This window comes from Hetaerina americana, unplaced genomic scaffold (genome assembly GCF_022747635.1).
Source record: "Hetaerina americana unplaced genomic scaffold, ioHetAmer1.1.p SCAF_6, whole genome shotgun sequence".
In the NCBI taxonomy this organism is placed as follows: Eukaryota; Metazoa; Arthropoda; class Insecta; order Odonata; family Calopterygidae; genus Hetaerina; species Hetaerina americana.
The window spans coordinates 70,293,683-70,311,591 of NW_027287205.1; positions in this window are offsets into that span (position 1 = coordinate 70,293,683).

Consider the following 17,909-nt stretch of genomic DNA (forward strand, 5'->3'; position numbering starts at 1 on the left):
GAGAGGTTCCCGATGATGCCTTCGCGGGAGCGTTCCAGGAATGGGAACGCCGCTGGAACAAGTGTATCGACTCACAAGGGTCCTATTTTGAGGAATATTAGCTTAAGATATGTAAAAGTGTAATACATTTTTTTTCCTGAGCTCAGTACACTTATTTTCCGGACCAACCCTGTATGGTGCCTCCGTCAGTTTGGGCAGCGAAGCGCCCAGCCTGGCTAGGGTGGTGTTCGCCGGCAGCTTGTAAGTGCGGGGTCTTATGGGTTGGACGGCCGGGACTTCCTCCGGTTTGACCGCCGTTTCCTCGAGGTTGGTGAGGGCGTCCCCCGGAAGGCTTGCGTCGAAACCGAGCTCGGGGATGTCGTTGAATTGCGGGATTCTGGGGATGTTCCATCGGCGGCTCTCCTCCTCTTCCGGCTCGTCGATGTCACGGTCACTGTTTGTATCTCGGTCGCTGTCGTTATCGGTGCTGGAGGTGTCGGTGTCAGAGAGGTTTTCCGCGTCCTCTGGTTCTGCCGAGTCGACCCAGTCGAGCAGGGCATATTCAGCCACAGCGAGCTCGCGCTCCGGGACATGAATGGTGGGGCATTCAATAATTGGGCCGTCTTCTCCCGCCACGTGAGCCCCTTCCACGGTTGGGAGGCTGGCGAAAGGGCCGGTACTGCGTCTGCGGTGGTGGAGGCGGCGGTGCCGGGGGCGTTGGCTGGCTGGGCTGGAATCCGATGGGAAGTCGGAGAAGCTCCGCGGGCACTGTTGGTGCGATTCTGATGGCGTCAGGCCATCCGTAAAGGGCGACGGTAAGTAATATGCGTGCTCTATTATAACAGCTGGTTCGAACATTATCTGGGAGCCCCTCCCAAGCGGAGGTCACCGTCAAGATGAAGTCGATTTCATGCAGGTCCCGGCCTTTGAGTTTGCAGGACGTTCGATTAGTTTTTAAATGTGTAAATAAACGGAGTATCTCGTTGTCCTCCGGGGGTTGTAGTCCGGCCGCTTGTGGTGGGGCTAGGGACTGGAAGGTCTCGACTGGGGCCGAGGGTGCTGGGTGCTAGATTCTTGACTGCGTTCCGTAATGTCCGTGAGCTGGATTTCGTAGCGGAGCTCTTCTTCTGTTTCCGCGAAGAAGTCTTCTGATTGAGGATCAGCAGGCGGGCTGGCAGGGGTAGACCTCGTTTTGGGTGGCATCTACTACTGGCTGTGAGTCCTCACGCACAGTTGCTCAATCGGACTGATGACTAGCACTCCCCCTCTTGGTGACTTTGGAAAATTCCCAGCTTCACCAGAATTCTATTATTTTTGGGTGCTCAACATGCAAACCACAGGCAACCCAAGGAAATGAAAAAAGTATATATATATATATATACCTTTGAGTATCAAAACGAGGATAGCAGTTACATAAAATGAAATTTGCATTCAAATTAATACAAAATTTTTACATGCTGGATCGCGATGTCCCCCTCTCTCACATTTCTATCTCCACTTCAAAACAAAGAGAATGATAAAATAAACTTAATACAGCCATATCTTTTAAATAAAATTACGGTGTCATACCGTCGCGATTCAGACGTTAAATTCTTCTTTTAAATATCAAGGAGCTATCCCCCAGAGGAGATCAAATGAGACGTAGCGCATCCCACTTGTAGAGAAAAAATGTAGGAGATACCATTTTTGGCTACGTATAAAAGATAATCATTTTGCCTTTGGGTCACCGTTTCTTGAGATGAACCTGAGCTGCCATCTACTGGCAGGAAGCACTCGGAAATGCGAAAACGTCCAGAATGTGTACTAGGCCATTCGCTAAGAAATACATGAATTTTTACCGTTCCATTTTGGCGAGAATTCCTTCCTTGAACATGGAAGCGAAATCGGTGCTAGGGCGGGTATAAAACTTCCCTCCAGGCCACCTACCCAAAGCTTTGGTCACCATACTCCAGAGCAAAAAATGTTTTATCCAGGGAGGCAAAATAAATATCACTTTGGATGACTAAAGCGACTCGGTATTCCTGCAAGATAAGGGACAAATGATCCCTTAAGGAAATCTGAGTCGTAGGAAAAAAGCGTAGGAGAGTATTTTAATTCTCTCTTTGCAATCCCACGTTCATGACTACTTTTAAAGTCGGATCCTCTCGACTATCGCACGAAATAACGCCGTAACGAGTACGTGGATAAACACGATAACTGTTAGGAGCATACACAGAGAGCTTCCATGCATACGCAAATTCAACGAAAGAACGACACTAATTTCCCTATTCCTTCTTTGCTTTATTAAAAAATAATTCATTAATGCTTTAAAAATGCTTACAAAAATTAAATGGAGTTTTTTTATAATATTTGAACGGCGCATGCTTATAAATATTAATATTGTGATTTCAACCACTCCCTATATGGCTATTTTCCCTGTTGGAGGAATTAGATTAACTAATTATATAAATGTTATTGTTTACTTAGTTTTCAATACTACAATGAGTCACGACTGCATTCCTCCAACGAAAGTTAGTGGATGAGTGCATGAGATAAGAGATGTTATGGAAAACATGTAGCTGCAATTAAGACACGTGATTTTCATTATCTATCTCAGTGTATACTGAAGAAAGAATACTGACAAATATATTTAGAAAATTGAATAAACATAAGTTATACTAAAAGTGGAATACGATTCGTAATCGATATTTAGAATTCGTGATACGTACTCGTGACTACCACATACCTAACATCCGAGTGCTAGTAAAAATCTCCAGTCCAACCGAGTATATTAGCATGGGATTTCATAGATAAGAAGTTGAGCAAATTTATTCGCAAAGAAATGTCTAAGTATCATATTAATAACTGATATGTCCTAAATGCTATGTGAATTATTGTGATTGGAAATTAACCACCATATAAATAGCGAAGTGTGGAAAAAAATATTTATTTATGTATACATATATATATATATATATATATATATATATATATATATATATGTATATATATATATATGTATATATATATATATGTATATATTTTATATATTCGAAATGGAACGCTCTTTGGTGACGTATAAATATATAAAAACACTGAATTTCTGTTGGTAGGGGGTGTTGGTACAGAGACGGAAGACACAGACTGACAGTGAGAAGGGGATGGAGCGTTTTGTATGTGATGGGTAGCAGCTATTGGAATTAAAATATTGTTGCAATTGATTGATTTCAAGGGTTTTGGTGATTGAAACCCTTCCCAAAACAGATAGATAGATAGATAGATAGATAGTGGTCTTTATTTGGGCGAAATTGAGACCAAATGGTCCCTTCTTCCATTTAACCCATCGTCATATACATATTATATTAGCCATTAAACTTATAAATACATTCATATGTACACATAAATACATATAGACAGACATCAATTCATTAACACAGATTTGCACATCGAAAAGTAAAAAGTATATACATATATAGAGACACACACATACACATACATACACATACATACACATACACACACATACATACCTATATTCATACACATACCTACACATATACATACATATCCACACACACATACATATACACACATAAACATACATACATGCATTCATACACATACATAAATACAAACATAAGTACGCACATACACACCCATACATACATACATATACATATATAAATTAAGAATACACCTACATATACTCAAATTAAATGACAGTGAAGATAGAGTACAATAAAATGAGGAAAGTCTAAGCAAAGAATGAGGTCTGTGGGAAAAGCTAGGGAGAGCGTGGCATTGCTCAACTAGTAAAAACCCACGCAGGAAAAACACCCACGAAGAGAAGGGGGGTGTGAAAAACCTGCGAAAACCCTATTAATTAGAGGAAAGATACATGTAAATTGTAACAATCATTTTTACAGAGTATACATATTATTAAGTTACTGAAATTGAATTGGAGAAATTAAATACATTGACAACACATGCGGAGTAATGAGAAGCGAGATATTTCTAAAAATAATTATGCAAACTCCTACCGCTTGAGATGACAAAACAAAAAAGCAGGGTAAAAAACAAAGTAGACACAGTGATCTGTATAACAGCTGAGTGGAATGACGGAGCGTATACTGGTTAAGTTAAGTACCTGAGGAAAACAGCAGGTAGCATGAAGGTAAGAACCAGTGAGATGGCGCATATATTGGGCTGAATCAACCCCACTGAATGCATCCAATAGCTGCCTACATATCCCCTCCCACGCCCTTGTTCATTTCCTGTTGGTCCCTTACGTCTTCTTCCCTCACCCTTCCCCCACATATGTCCTCTCCGCTCTTCCCAGAGAACGTCATTCTGATGGCGTCGGTCGTGCCGTCGGAACGTCAAAATTACTTATCTGTGCCCTTTCTTTGTTTCTATGTTTTAAAAATCTACATCTGTGTGTGTATATATATATATATATATATAAATATATATATATATATATATATATATATATATATATATATATATAGCTCAAGTGGTTAAGAGCATCCGCCCGGCAAGTGGAAAGATCCGGTGTTCGAGTCCCGGTTGAGGAAATATTTTTACTCTTGTGATCCGTTCGATTCCGCCTTCCCCACCTCTATTGTGTTCGTCCTTTATACGTGTTCCTATCCCTTTTCCTCATATATGTTTCTGTATATATGAGTATTTATTCGCCGTTTGGCGGGATTTCGTGTTTGAATGTATATATATATATATATATATATATATATATATATATATATATATATATATATATATATATATATATATATATATACCTGTATATACCTGTATATACATATATATATATATATATATATATATATATATACCTGTATATACCTGTATATACATATATATATATATATATATATATCATGGAGGACGGTAAAGAGCTAAGTACTATTGAAGAAAAATGGGAATGTATCAAAAAAGGGTTGTCTAAAGCGGCAAAAGACACTATTGGAACCGTTAACGCTAAAAGGACTCGTAAACCATGGATCACGGATGAGATGATTACAAAAATGGATGAGCGGCGAAAATGGAAGAATATAAATACAGAATTAGGCAAAATGAAGTACAAAGAATTGAACAATAAATTGAGGCGGGCAACAAATAAAGCAAAGGAAGCATGGTGGAAGACGCAGTGCGAGGATATGGAAAGTCTGCAGAGGAAGGGGGAAATCGGTGCGCTTTACAGCATAGTTAAATCTTTATCGGGAAGTAAGAAAGGGAGATCAACGATAGCAGTTAGAGATAAGGCCGGTAAGGTAATAGTTGACGCAGGAAAGATCCAAGAGAGATGGAAGGAATATGTAGAAGAACTATATAGTAAAGAGCTTAGACCAACAAAGTTAGACATTGAAAAGGAACATGACGTAGAGGAAGATAGCTTAGGTCCAGGCATACTAGACAATGAGATAGAAAGGGCATTAAGGGAGATGAAACTAAATAAGGCCGTGGGGGTAGATAACATTCCCGTGGAACTTTTGAAATGCTTGGGAAAATGTGGGAGGAAGAGGCTATATGGGCTGATCCGTAGTATTTATGAGGAGGGAATCTGGCCGGAAGACTTTGTGAGATCAGTTTTAGTTCCTATTCCGAAAAAGGTAAAGGCCACGTCATGTGAGGACTATAGGACAATTAGTTTGATATCCCACGCAGCTAAGGTTGTTCTCAGGATCATAAACAAAAGGATAGAGAGTAGGGCAAATGATTACTTAGGGGATGATCAGTTTGGGTTTAGGAAGGGGAGAGGTACGCGTGATGCCATTGCAGTAGTGAGATTATTAATCGAGAGGAATATAGAACACAACCAGGAGGTATTTGCCTGTTTCGTAGATTTCGAAAAAGCGTTTGATAGAGTAAATTGGGAAAAACTAATGAGTATATTGCAGAAAATAGGAATAGATTGGAGGGAAAGGAGGCTACTCCGCAACCTGTACATGTCTCAGACTGCTCAGGTGAGGGTGGGAAACGGGGAGTCAGGATGGGCAGTGTTAGGAAGGGGTGTAAGGCAGGGTTGCCCATTATCACCGTTGCTGTTCAACCTGTACGCAGAAGAAATGATCAAAGAGGCATGGGAAGAACTCGAGGTAGGAATGAAAGTGGGCGGGGAATTCGTAAAATCAGTTAGGTTTGCTGATGACCAAACTTTAGTTTGTCAGTCAGCCAAGGGGCTGCAAGCATTGCTTAGTGAATTGGAAATTCAGTGCGACAGGTATGGGATGAAAATCAATATTAATAAAACAAAGGTTATGCGATTTTCTAGAAAGAAAAAGGCCAAGCTTAACATTAAAATAGGAGGGCAAAAGCTAGAGCAGGTAGAACAGTTTACGTATCTCGGTAGTGTTTTGGACCAACATGGTCAAAGTAGTAGGGACGTAAGGAGAAGAACTGCGCTAGGCAAAGAGGCTTTCACAAGGAGGAGGGAGTTGATGACAGGGACTTTGAGTAAGGATGTTAAGAAAAGACTCGTAAAAACTTTGATATGGAGCGTAGCTATGTACGGAGCGGAAACGTGGTCATTGAAGCAGGAGGATAGGCGTAGATTGGAGGCTTTTGAAATGTGGGTGTGGAGAAGAATGGAGAAGGTGAAATGGACAGAGAAGAAAACAAATGAGGAAGTACTTGGTATGGTGGGCGAAGAGAGGGGTTTGTTGGGAGAAATCCTATGGAGGCAGGAGAAGTGGTTGAAGGGGGTATTGACCGGCAGTGGGATGTTGAAGACTGTGATAGAGGGTAGAATGTTGGGCAAAAGAGGAAAGGGAAGGAACAGGATAGGGATGTTGAACGGGATGAAGGGAGGAAGAAAGTACTCAGAGATGAAGAGGGACGTGCTATAGAGTAGGATGATGGATTTTGTGTTTTGTTAGGAGTAATAAAATATTTGTTTGGTAGTTGTGTCCGTCCAAAAACCTACCTTAACCGGTAGATTACTTAAAAAAAAATATATGTATATATATATATATATATGTATATACAGGTATATATATATATATATATATATATATATATATATATATATATATATATACAGGGTTCGTCCGGAAAATAAGTGTACTGACTCCTGGGCTGGGCGCGCCGCTCCAGGCGCGCCCAGCACCGCTCTGAAGGGCTGCGATTGGAGGGGGGTATGTTGGCAAGCGACGCTGAAAAAGGCAGTCGGCTCTGAGCTGTGGTGCAGTGAGGAGCTCTGTTAACGCGAACCTCCACGCTCGACCCACGTCACGGAACGCGATGCCGAAGTTTTTGGAGCAGCGTTATTCCATCAAATTTGCGGTAAAGCTTGGGAAATCGTCTACCGAAACTGTCGGTATGATTAACCAGGCTTACGGGGAGTCAGCCATGTCCAGAAACATGATCTTTCGGTGGCACAAGATGTTCGTGGAGGGCAGAAAAGAGGTCGACGACGAGTCTTCGAGAGGTTCCCGATGATGCCTTCGCGGGAGCGTTCCAGGAATGGGAACGCCGCTGGAACAAGTGTATCGACTCACAAGGGTCCTATTTTGAGGAATATTAGCTTAAGATATGTAAAAGTGCAATAAATTTTTTTTCCTGAGCTCAGTACACTTATTTTCCGGACGAACCCTGTATATATATATATATATATATATATATATATATATATATATATATATATATATATATATATATATATATATATATATATATATATATATATATATATATATATATATATATATATATATATATATATATATATATATATATATATATATATATATATATATATAAATATTTTTATACATGTTGGCAGCGGTAGTTCAGGGGGTAGAGCGTTGGGCTACTGACGCGACCCGAGGGTCCCGGGTTCGATTCCCGGACAAGTCTGTGGGCACCTGCAGCTCCATCCAAGCTGTGATTTTCCGGGTACCAGATCTTCCTGGGAAACCATAACCGGTACAGGGAAAGGAACTGGTTATCTAAACCATGGTCCATATATATATATATATATATATATATATATATTATATATACTATATATATATATATATATACTATATATATATATATATATATATATATATATATATATATATATATATATATATATATATATATACTTTTGAGGATGAGCACGGCTGGTTTTATAAGGTTACACTGCCTTACGCAATCCTATAGACGTTTATACCTCCACGTTAACATTCACCCTCTTTTGAACTTAAGTGGTTTCAAAGTTATAACTTATTTAATAAAATAAAATTCTATATCAAACACATTTCGTTGTCGCCAAACCTGGCCGTGATGCTCTCTTAAGTCCGCGAATACACCACTTTTGTCGGAGAAACTTCAAACTCACGTTAATTAATATCATTGTGTTATTTTCTGCTCCCAATAAATAGCAAATTGGATAAATAAGTTACGAATAAATTGCCACTCATGCTCATAAAAAATGGTTCCTACATTCAATTGAATATTCTTAATGGGTGAATCGTTTCGTAAAGCGAATCTCATGATAAAATCGATATCAAAGAATAGAGAATACAGGAAATATGTATATGTAGGGAGTGCAATATATTCTTGGAATGCAATATGACACGGGGTTAAACCATTTATTTTACATACATAGATACACAGATTCAAAGATCCCGTGCACAACACGTGCAGTTGATCCTACCGCAGGTTTAAAGTAAAATACCGTGGGTAGTAAATAAACGAGCCTCACCATATAAGCTCATAATTCAACTCTGCACGTTATTAGGCTTTGGAAATCTTTTTTCATTTTTCTTCGGCTATTGAATAAAGATTCATTTCTTTTTTTATGCCCATAAAAATAACTAGCACACTGATATTTCATGACTTTTATATTTAATCGCAAAGGAGTAGGCGTTGTAATAAAATGAGAGCAAAAGAATTTCTAGAACCACCTGGACACACGAGGTTAAAATTTGTAACCATATAACGTATTTTACACTTAAATAGAAATGTATATTTCACAAAATGCTATAATTGTACATTAAAAGTAGGGAAAGGCAAAATAGGTATTACAAATTCATACAATGCCACGTGGACTGGCACTGGCGCATGTTATTCATCATGTAAGTTTATATATCTTGTGCTAGTTCAATGAATTAGAATTTGACTTTGTAAAATAGTGGCACATTACAGGGAAAAAATTCACGGCATGCATTTTGTGAGTTAATGGCAAAATATGTAGGCATTAACATCTTTACTTTATTCAATGACATTCATTGCAGAAATGAACCACATTAAGAAGATAAATAAGAAGTGTCACTTAATGTATTAAATTTACATTTATGAAGATATTACCGTTACGAGATAATGCTACCGGAATAGGTATTGTGAATACTCACCAAAAAATTCGTAACAATGCAATGATCAAGAAGAATTAATTTAACCAGTATACAATACACTGCCAACAAATTTATACTGCGATATAATTTTCTTGATACTTAAAACATTGCCTTAAAGGCAAGTTTTATCTAGCCTAAAGGCATCCACGGATCCACTCTTTGGAGACATAAATGTTTTGTTAACAACACTTAGCCATTAAAACGATATCCATCAAGAGAGATTTAACTTAACAATTAAGACATAGCACTTAAGAATTTATGCAAAGAGGGCTTGCTACTTCAATAGTTCATTTTGAGGAGCACCGACGGACAATGGAAAATCTCATTTACGACAAGAAAATATTATTTATTGATCGCACAATTCAATGGCATAAAAATTTTAATATGAATATTTATGTTTTTTCATGCTTTGAAATCGTTAAACCATATTATGTGTACATTTTGCCGTTTTTTATACTGAAATGCTAGCATTTCATTTTTTTTGTTTCGGTAATCCTGACAAGCAATTTCCATACTTCATTCCATGTCGTGGTTAACGGCTCTCTTTACTTTTGGTAAATATTTAACTTCGTTGCAATTTCATCACGCTTGGTTTAATTACGAATGCCTTCACATGAAGCAGAGCCCTTTAAATATTAAAGCGCTATAATGTGGTATCGCATTTTTTCTTCCAACGTTTGGAATACGCGTTAGTAAGTTAAGAGAGTGGATATGCTAACGGTTACCTAAAACACCGATTGCCAGAATTTGGAATAAAATAAACGGTACACTAAAGTAACATCAATTATTATTATTTTGGACTATGACTGATAAATTAGGTAAAATACCAATTTAGCTCTGTTATTTGGCATTTTACCAAGGTTTTGAAATCCCAAAATATATTCTAGTCTACAGTCAGTAGTATATTGTAGCCTTTAATTATAGCATGACAAAAGTGCCGCATAAATTTAATGATAATTTTTATAGGTGCTTTAATGGCATAATATGAAATACATAAACATGCACAAGGTCTACAAGAAAAATTAGGTGCCAATAGATTCTTTAAAGTCAATTAAAGTTGCTGCTATTGTAGCCTAATAAAGCTAGTATATATCCTAAAGCTCAATTTACATATACTGTGCCGTATTTATCTCTTAAACCTACCTCATAAAAAAAATAAGATTCCACCAAAGACCCTCTGTAGAAGATAGCAGTGAAACAAACCTCTATTGTATAATAAACGGTTTTCCCGATATTGTAGAAATCAGTATATGCGATACAAGTTGTTGAAATACTGAAATATTTTATTTTATATAATTTATCGTATCAGAATAAGTTGCAATTTTAGTTGATATTAGCGTGAGTATAAATGTTCATTTATTCTTCACTATATGTATAAAAACCACCTTCGAAAATTCTAATAATGAAAGCATTTAATGAAAACCCAATTTGTTTGGTAAATGTTCCGAGATTAAGCTTTATTGTTAGAAATAAATTTTCCTCGCTCTAGTTCTAGAACTATTACAGTAAAATAAATGTACTTAGACCTCACGAATTTTCATGGCTAATAGATAGCCTACCATTTTAGGTATGATTTGGATGAATACAGACTGAACATCGCTGAATTCCTTAACTTCACCTAATAAGATTCAGTCTGACACACTATTAGGGTGTTTCGTCTAAAATGTGAATTACTCACCTCTCCTTTCCCTGCCAGTTCAACATTCTCTATTCAAGCAAATTTTCATAGCCGTCCGTTCATAACGCTCTTCATCCACCTTTACTACTTCCTTTGAATTTATCGCTAGAATCCTTCTCCTCCTCCTTCATACTCAGGCCTTTGCCTCTTTTCGTTTCTGTCAATTTTTAACTATTCCTAGTGAAACGAAAACTTTTAAATATAAATTCATATTTCCTGTGAAACAATATTTCAATGATTCTTTTATTCACAAATTATGTTAAGAAATCATGGGCTAGGTATTTGCTTGAATGGTTGTTTGTTACAGTAATTTAAAAACTATCGAGAGCATTTTTTACTCGATATATTGGAATAGCCAAATATAACGAGATATTTAGCCATAAAGAAAGAAGTTACAAAAACCAATATTAGTACCTGTTTTCCAAGGTTAAAACAATTCAAAATTCGGAAAATTTTCCAATTATAAATGTTATAATGGGCCATAGATTTTATATTGTAATAGATTTCATGGTCTTAGACGGTTTTGCAATGAATCTTTCATGGTTAAGCTATTTTAGTTTTCATGTTTAAATTATTTTAAACACATTTAAATAAGCTGTTACTCTAACTCGCCTTAAAGAAAGATTTAAACGGAAAGTACTCCAGTAACAGAGATGATCGAGAAGATATTTTAGCACTTTGCGAAAACTGGGGCTCAGTCAGATGAGATGAGCTGAATGATTTCTCGGTAATGCAAATCTTTTCTCTCACTAGAATAACCACACACACTTTTTTTACTCTCAAAACTAATGCGACCTCCGGATGTAAGCACGATTCAAATTCACCTTCGAGTATTTTATTTTTGTTCAAAACCGTGTTAAAATTAGCTCGCTATATTTTAATATAAAATAATAATAAATTAATAAATTTTTTATAGCTTCTGGCCATTTTCATTTTCAATTATTTTGTCCTACTCCTTGACAACCTCTGACATCCATTAATGATCAGAAAAATATCTTAATCCTACTGGAAAATCATCTCTTCCCATTTCTATTTCATGCATCTTGAATGCATCAATGCAATACATGCATCCGGGCCACTTGAGCATTCGCTAATAATTTGATGATTTCTACACCTAAAAAATGAACTAGACAAATATCGCTTTCCTTGCCACAAAGGATTGTCACTCAAAATCCTACCTAATGAGTACTGTAGATTTTCCTGTCTCCATGGACAATAACAAAGCCCTTTGGATACAACAGGACCCTTTGATCATAAAGCTTTTGCTGTGTTACTCGGTACCTGTTCATTAAAATGAGCAAACTTGAATACTCTTCGCCGGTGATTTAATGACCGAGATCGTACTTTCTTAAGGGAAATATACGTGTAAAAGGCATGATCACTCATCTATTTTTTCACTAATAATTTTTTATTACCTCAGCGGTTCATTCTTGAACCTTTTATTAGCACAATTATATTAAGGTTAGCCTTGCTTTTCAGAAAATACAATTGTTACAATGGTAGCTTATGAATTACCTTGATTATCATCGAAAACGCCAATTTACTAATTTGTATTTGAAAGTAAGCTTAACTAAATGGGGACACATACTTCTCAAGGAGCTATTGCCTAACTCTAACAATTAATCGCTTAAATAACTAATAAGGTATACAAAATAATGGCAAAGCATTAACAAAATATAGATTAAATGCCATAACATTTCCAGGAATAAACCGGTAAGGTTCACACCGCGCTATCACAGTGTTCACGTACAACAACATATTTTGTTATTCGTTGATTAAATGGAAAACCTACTGAATCCCTATCCCGGAAAATTCAATTCAAATATTAATAATTCAACACAAAATAGATAATTAGATAGTAATTGGATAATTATCAACCTCACGATGATTTTTGCTGTAAAATATTATCTCGAAAAGACATTTAACAAAATCGTTATCATAAACGCAGGTAGCAAACAATGATTCATCAGAACTGAGTGAGGTTTTCCAATTCGGTAGTTATAGAATTATGTATCAACTATTCTCAATTAATTATTCTGCAAAGATAAGAATTGATGTCAAGCATTATAGCAAATTCCAAAGAAACTGCGGGAGATGCCGCAACAGTAACTTTTAACGGAGTCATCCGCTAATGTGCATTTCAATGCAACAATTTCAGAGTGTAAAAATCATTCGCCTTGACTGGGATTCGAACCCAGATCTCTCAATATCCGGGCGAGTGCTTTAGCCACTTAAGCTACCGAGGAAAAGTTGCCTCGGTAGCTTAAGTGGCTAAAGCACTCGACCGGATATTGAGAGATCTGGGTTCGAATCCCAGTCAAGGCGAATAATTTTTACACTCTGAAATTGTTGCATGGGAAGCATTATAGCATTAATTGTAACAAATAATAAAGTTTCAAATTCGAGTCCGTTTATAACTGCATGGAATAATAACTGTGTTCTGAGCGTAAATTACTGTTACCGATGAATCAGTTTGTTCTTTTTATCTCTTGTTGACCATCCATACACAACATAAATACTCTTTTATTCTCAAAACTGAAAATCGGCACATTTACCATTAAAAGATAACTCTTTTTTTCTCTCCCAATTCGTGTCACAGCATTTACATTTTACAATAAATACAGCCAAGAACACATAATTGTAAGAAAATAAATATTATCTTTGCAATCCCCCAACATCTTATCCATAACAACTGCGAGGTAGTCTAAGCGTGCCATCTTCACTTCCGCCTGCAACTCGATCCTCCCTTCCAGTCACTTGAGTTTCAACTAAAACCAGTGAAGGAGATGCAGACGGATGACGTCTCGAGGGGAGAGACGCGAGGAGCGGAGGAAATGGGGGATGAGAGAGGTGAGAGTGGGGGAGGATTTTGTGGCCTGCTTTGGAGATCGCTTCGAGAACTGCGGATGCGATCGGTATTTCATGCGCTGGCGTACGCGTCAATGGCGGAATTTCACTTTGAGTGAGCAGCCCCGCGTGACTCGCTGCTATCGCCGCCGCAGATGGCTTTAACCCATACGAGCCACTAATTTGCAATGTTCTCTAGGTCGCGGAGATCGACGTCGGCGTTGGATTTTAATGAGCCCTGGTTCTGACAGACCCGAGTCGTAACCCCCGGCTTAAGTTGTCTTGGTATAGGATGGCACAGCAGCAAGCTGACTCCCACATGTTACCAATTAATTCAATCTCTATCACAAAAGTACAGTGATTTAAAAATGCCTTCCGTCAAAACGCTGTTCTCCAAGTGACTGCCTACCTTTATTTGATCAGTAAACAATGGAATATTTCTTTTATTATTTAAAGCTAAGTGGCATTTGCCGAGCATCGATGTGGTTGCAAATATTTTCCGGCTATATTACGTTTTTTTCAATTTTTTTAATGAACATTTTCTATAGTAAATTTCATTTTTCCTCTAATTAAACTTTCTATTCAACAAATCATAAACAAAGAAATTGAATGGCTGTAACAGCAGGACTTGAGACGAATGGCTTCAACCTCAACGTGCTTAAAAATGATAGTTTTGATATAATTAAATAAAATCAATGCAAATTTCATATACTCTGATATGAAAGGCATACATGTTTGGTTGGTAGGTACCTAATCCATACATGTATTTCCCTTAAAAATTGTATGAGATTTGAGGCGTTATGTTTTATTGTTCAACAAACCCATATAAGGCATCATTTAATATTTATTTATTCTAATAACTTTGTCGGTCACCGATGAAAATCGACAATAACTATTATCGGATAGGTTACCTTTTGAGGCAAGTTTTATGGGATCAATTCAAATTATTTATCCGCCAAGTATAATTTAGCCAATACCTTATCTTTGAAAGCCACGCTTCAGGATTTCTAAATTAATTTTAAACGGTTACTTGTATTTACAACCAAATACATTTACTATGAACTACCATGTAATGCATAGAAATATATTGCCATAAACAAATTTAGAAAAGCAATAAAACAAATTATTCAATTGAAGGCTTTCCATAAGATCTTCAAATCCGCAATCGCGTCGAATTAAAATTCCTGGATGATCTTTAGAAGATATACCGATAAACACCAGAGGTTTCGTGCAATAATCCGGCAGCAATACATTATGAATCACCAAAAAAAATGAAAACCGCATGACGTGTTACAACAGGTGCGATAATTTTCCACTATAAACAAAATTCATCGAGGGAATACGGGCAGGATATTCCACCAATTTTAAGGAAACTCAAAGCTTCATCCATAGAGAGTTCACAAAGTATCTACATATACTATATACAGAAAAGAAGACGAATTAACACCATCACGCATTTCAAATTACAACAGAGACAATTCAGCGAAACATTGAAAAACATAAAATACTTACCGAAAATAAAAAATTTCAATCGACCTGTTCAATAATTGCACGATGATTAATGGTTTCCGAGAATGGCTCAGATAATTACAATATCTTCATTAAGAGAAATTCCATCCATTTTTTTCATTTATCAAAATTTCTTAAGCTTCTTAAAAATGATCGTTTCAAAGATAAATACATTCAATGGGTCACACTAAACTCATTAAAGAGGAAAAGGTTAATTTTCAACACTATATATTTATATGGATAGAAGGGACGCTACAATTACGTGGGTAGAGCATTTGATTACCATCCGAAATGCGTGGGGAAATGGCCCGATTCAACAAGCCCCGCATCCTATGCAGCAATTGGGTAACTGGATATTCCTGCGAAGCCTAATTGAGGCAGCAAGAGGAAAGGCTTTTGATGTACACTAATGTGTGAATTATACACACCGTTGAGTACTAGGTGAGCACTACCCTCATCAATCACACCAGCCTTCAGACTAATTACTGTGTTCGCATTGCTGATACGACCACATTTTGAACTAATAATATAAAACTGATTAATTATTTCATCGGTGAAAAGTCCTTCATAATATCCCGGGTCTGTAATACGATAAAAGCCTTCTCAAGCGTAGTTTACTAATATGAGTTCACTCTTCCGAGTCACCTAGAAAGAAATACTATGCTGTCTACGCATAAAGTCCGGTTCGATGTTTGGAGGCGAACACGAGGATCGCAGATCACTCGCTATACCTGATTTCTCTGTTTGAACTAATTGTTCACGAAAAATGACATCAATTATGATTTCCCAAATGTTTCATACTACTTTCATACAAGCCGCGTTTAAACCAACTTAATTCGATCAAAGAATACGTGCAGAAGTTACTTTATTGATTAGAGATCACACCTTACATTCGTCCCGCCAACATTTTGAACGAATATCGACTGTGACCTTCTATAATAGGTAGCTACGGAGCGTAAATGCTATCATTGTTTTGCAAACTGATTTGCTAAACTACTGTTAACGTCACAAGACTATTATCCTTTTCCTTTTATGCATGCGGAGGCAGACTTACAAAAAAATTTATAATGAGCAATAAACAAACAAACTGATGATAATTAAAAACCCCAGATTGATAACTCTTGGCTGTTAAAACCATATTATTTTGATTATTATTAATTCGAAAAACATTAATTATGATTTCCCAAAAATTTCATATTACTTTCATACTAGCCCGGTTTCAACCACTTTTATTCTATCGTTTTTATTCGATTCAGTTTTTTCAGTTTACAAGCAAAAAAGATAAATATTAAGTTGAATTATTCTACACAATTAATTACCGAGTCACGTTAATTTCTTGAAGAATCTAGGGCTCCTTTGTAAAATAAGAGGAGCAAAGTTCAGGAAAAATATATTCCTTAGGATATTGTGAGTTATAATAAATGCAATTATTTGTTCCATAGATACTGAAAAGTAATTGTCAATCGCCAAGTTATTTGACATAAAAATGAACATTATTAGATCATGAAAAATATCTTATTACAATGTGGAAAAATTTTACATTATATTCTTTAAATTGGTGTTATGATTTCCTTGTCAAAACTTTCATCTACCTTTGAAGACGGTAAATCAATGCGCTGATGTTCGATAAAGGGTATAACTTCTCCAAAACGAGCAGAATACCATATCCAACGAAACGATCTGCCTTCAAGATCTGTCAAGCGTCATTCATGTTAAGCATTAAGCATTATCATCCGTCACAACCACTGTAATTAGCAATTAACTTCGTACAAATGTAGCTATATATATATATATATATATATATATATATATATATATATATATATATATATATATATATATATAAATTACAAAAATATGAAAAAAGAAAAACAAATACATTTTGTTTCTTCAGAGAAATAATTTCAGTAGCTCACGGTAACGATTTGATGCAATATTACCATTTCTCATTTTGATTTGAATATTGTTATATTTTGATATGCAATATCATTTATCTTCCATATCATTCAAGCAAAAACTAAATCTACAGATTCTTTTTTGCCGTGCTCACATTAGTGCCTTGGCTGCAGTCAATATGATTCATAAGAATTATTACTTTCATCTGTAAAGTGTAGCTTAATATGAAATGGATAGTGCGTGAATATTTGGTATTTTACCAGAATAGTCACCGTTGAAAAATATTATGGTATTGGCAAATAATTGACCTTATAGAGATTTTGGAATCATTTTGAATTTTGCTAACAGAAAACCAATAGCATACTGAGTCACTTTAACTCATTTTCGTTATGTGAAGAAATTATACACACTTTAATGAACATTTTGTGGTCCATATAATTAAAATGTTGAATATCAATTTATTTCTTTTATTTAGATGATAGCTTTTATACACCATATTCCTTGATTCCTAATTTGATCTCCCAATATCCCCTTTTAACTTGAACGCAGATTTTATCCGCGATCGACGTTGGTTTCTTCTTCGTCAAGCAGTTCACAAAATCTCTCGTCAAAGAGTGATTTATAGTCATGTGTTGATTACCGCTGGTGACATTGGTCCT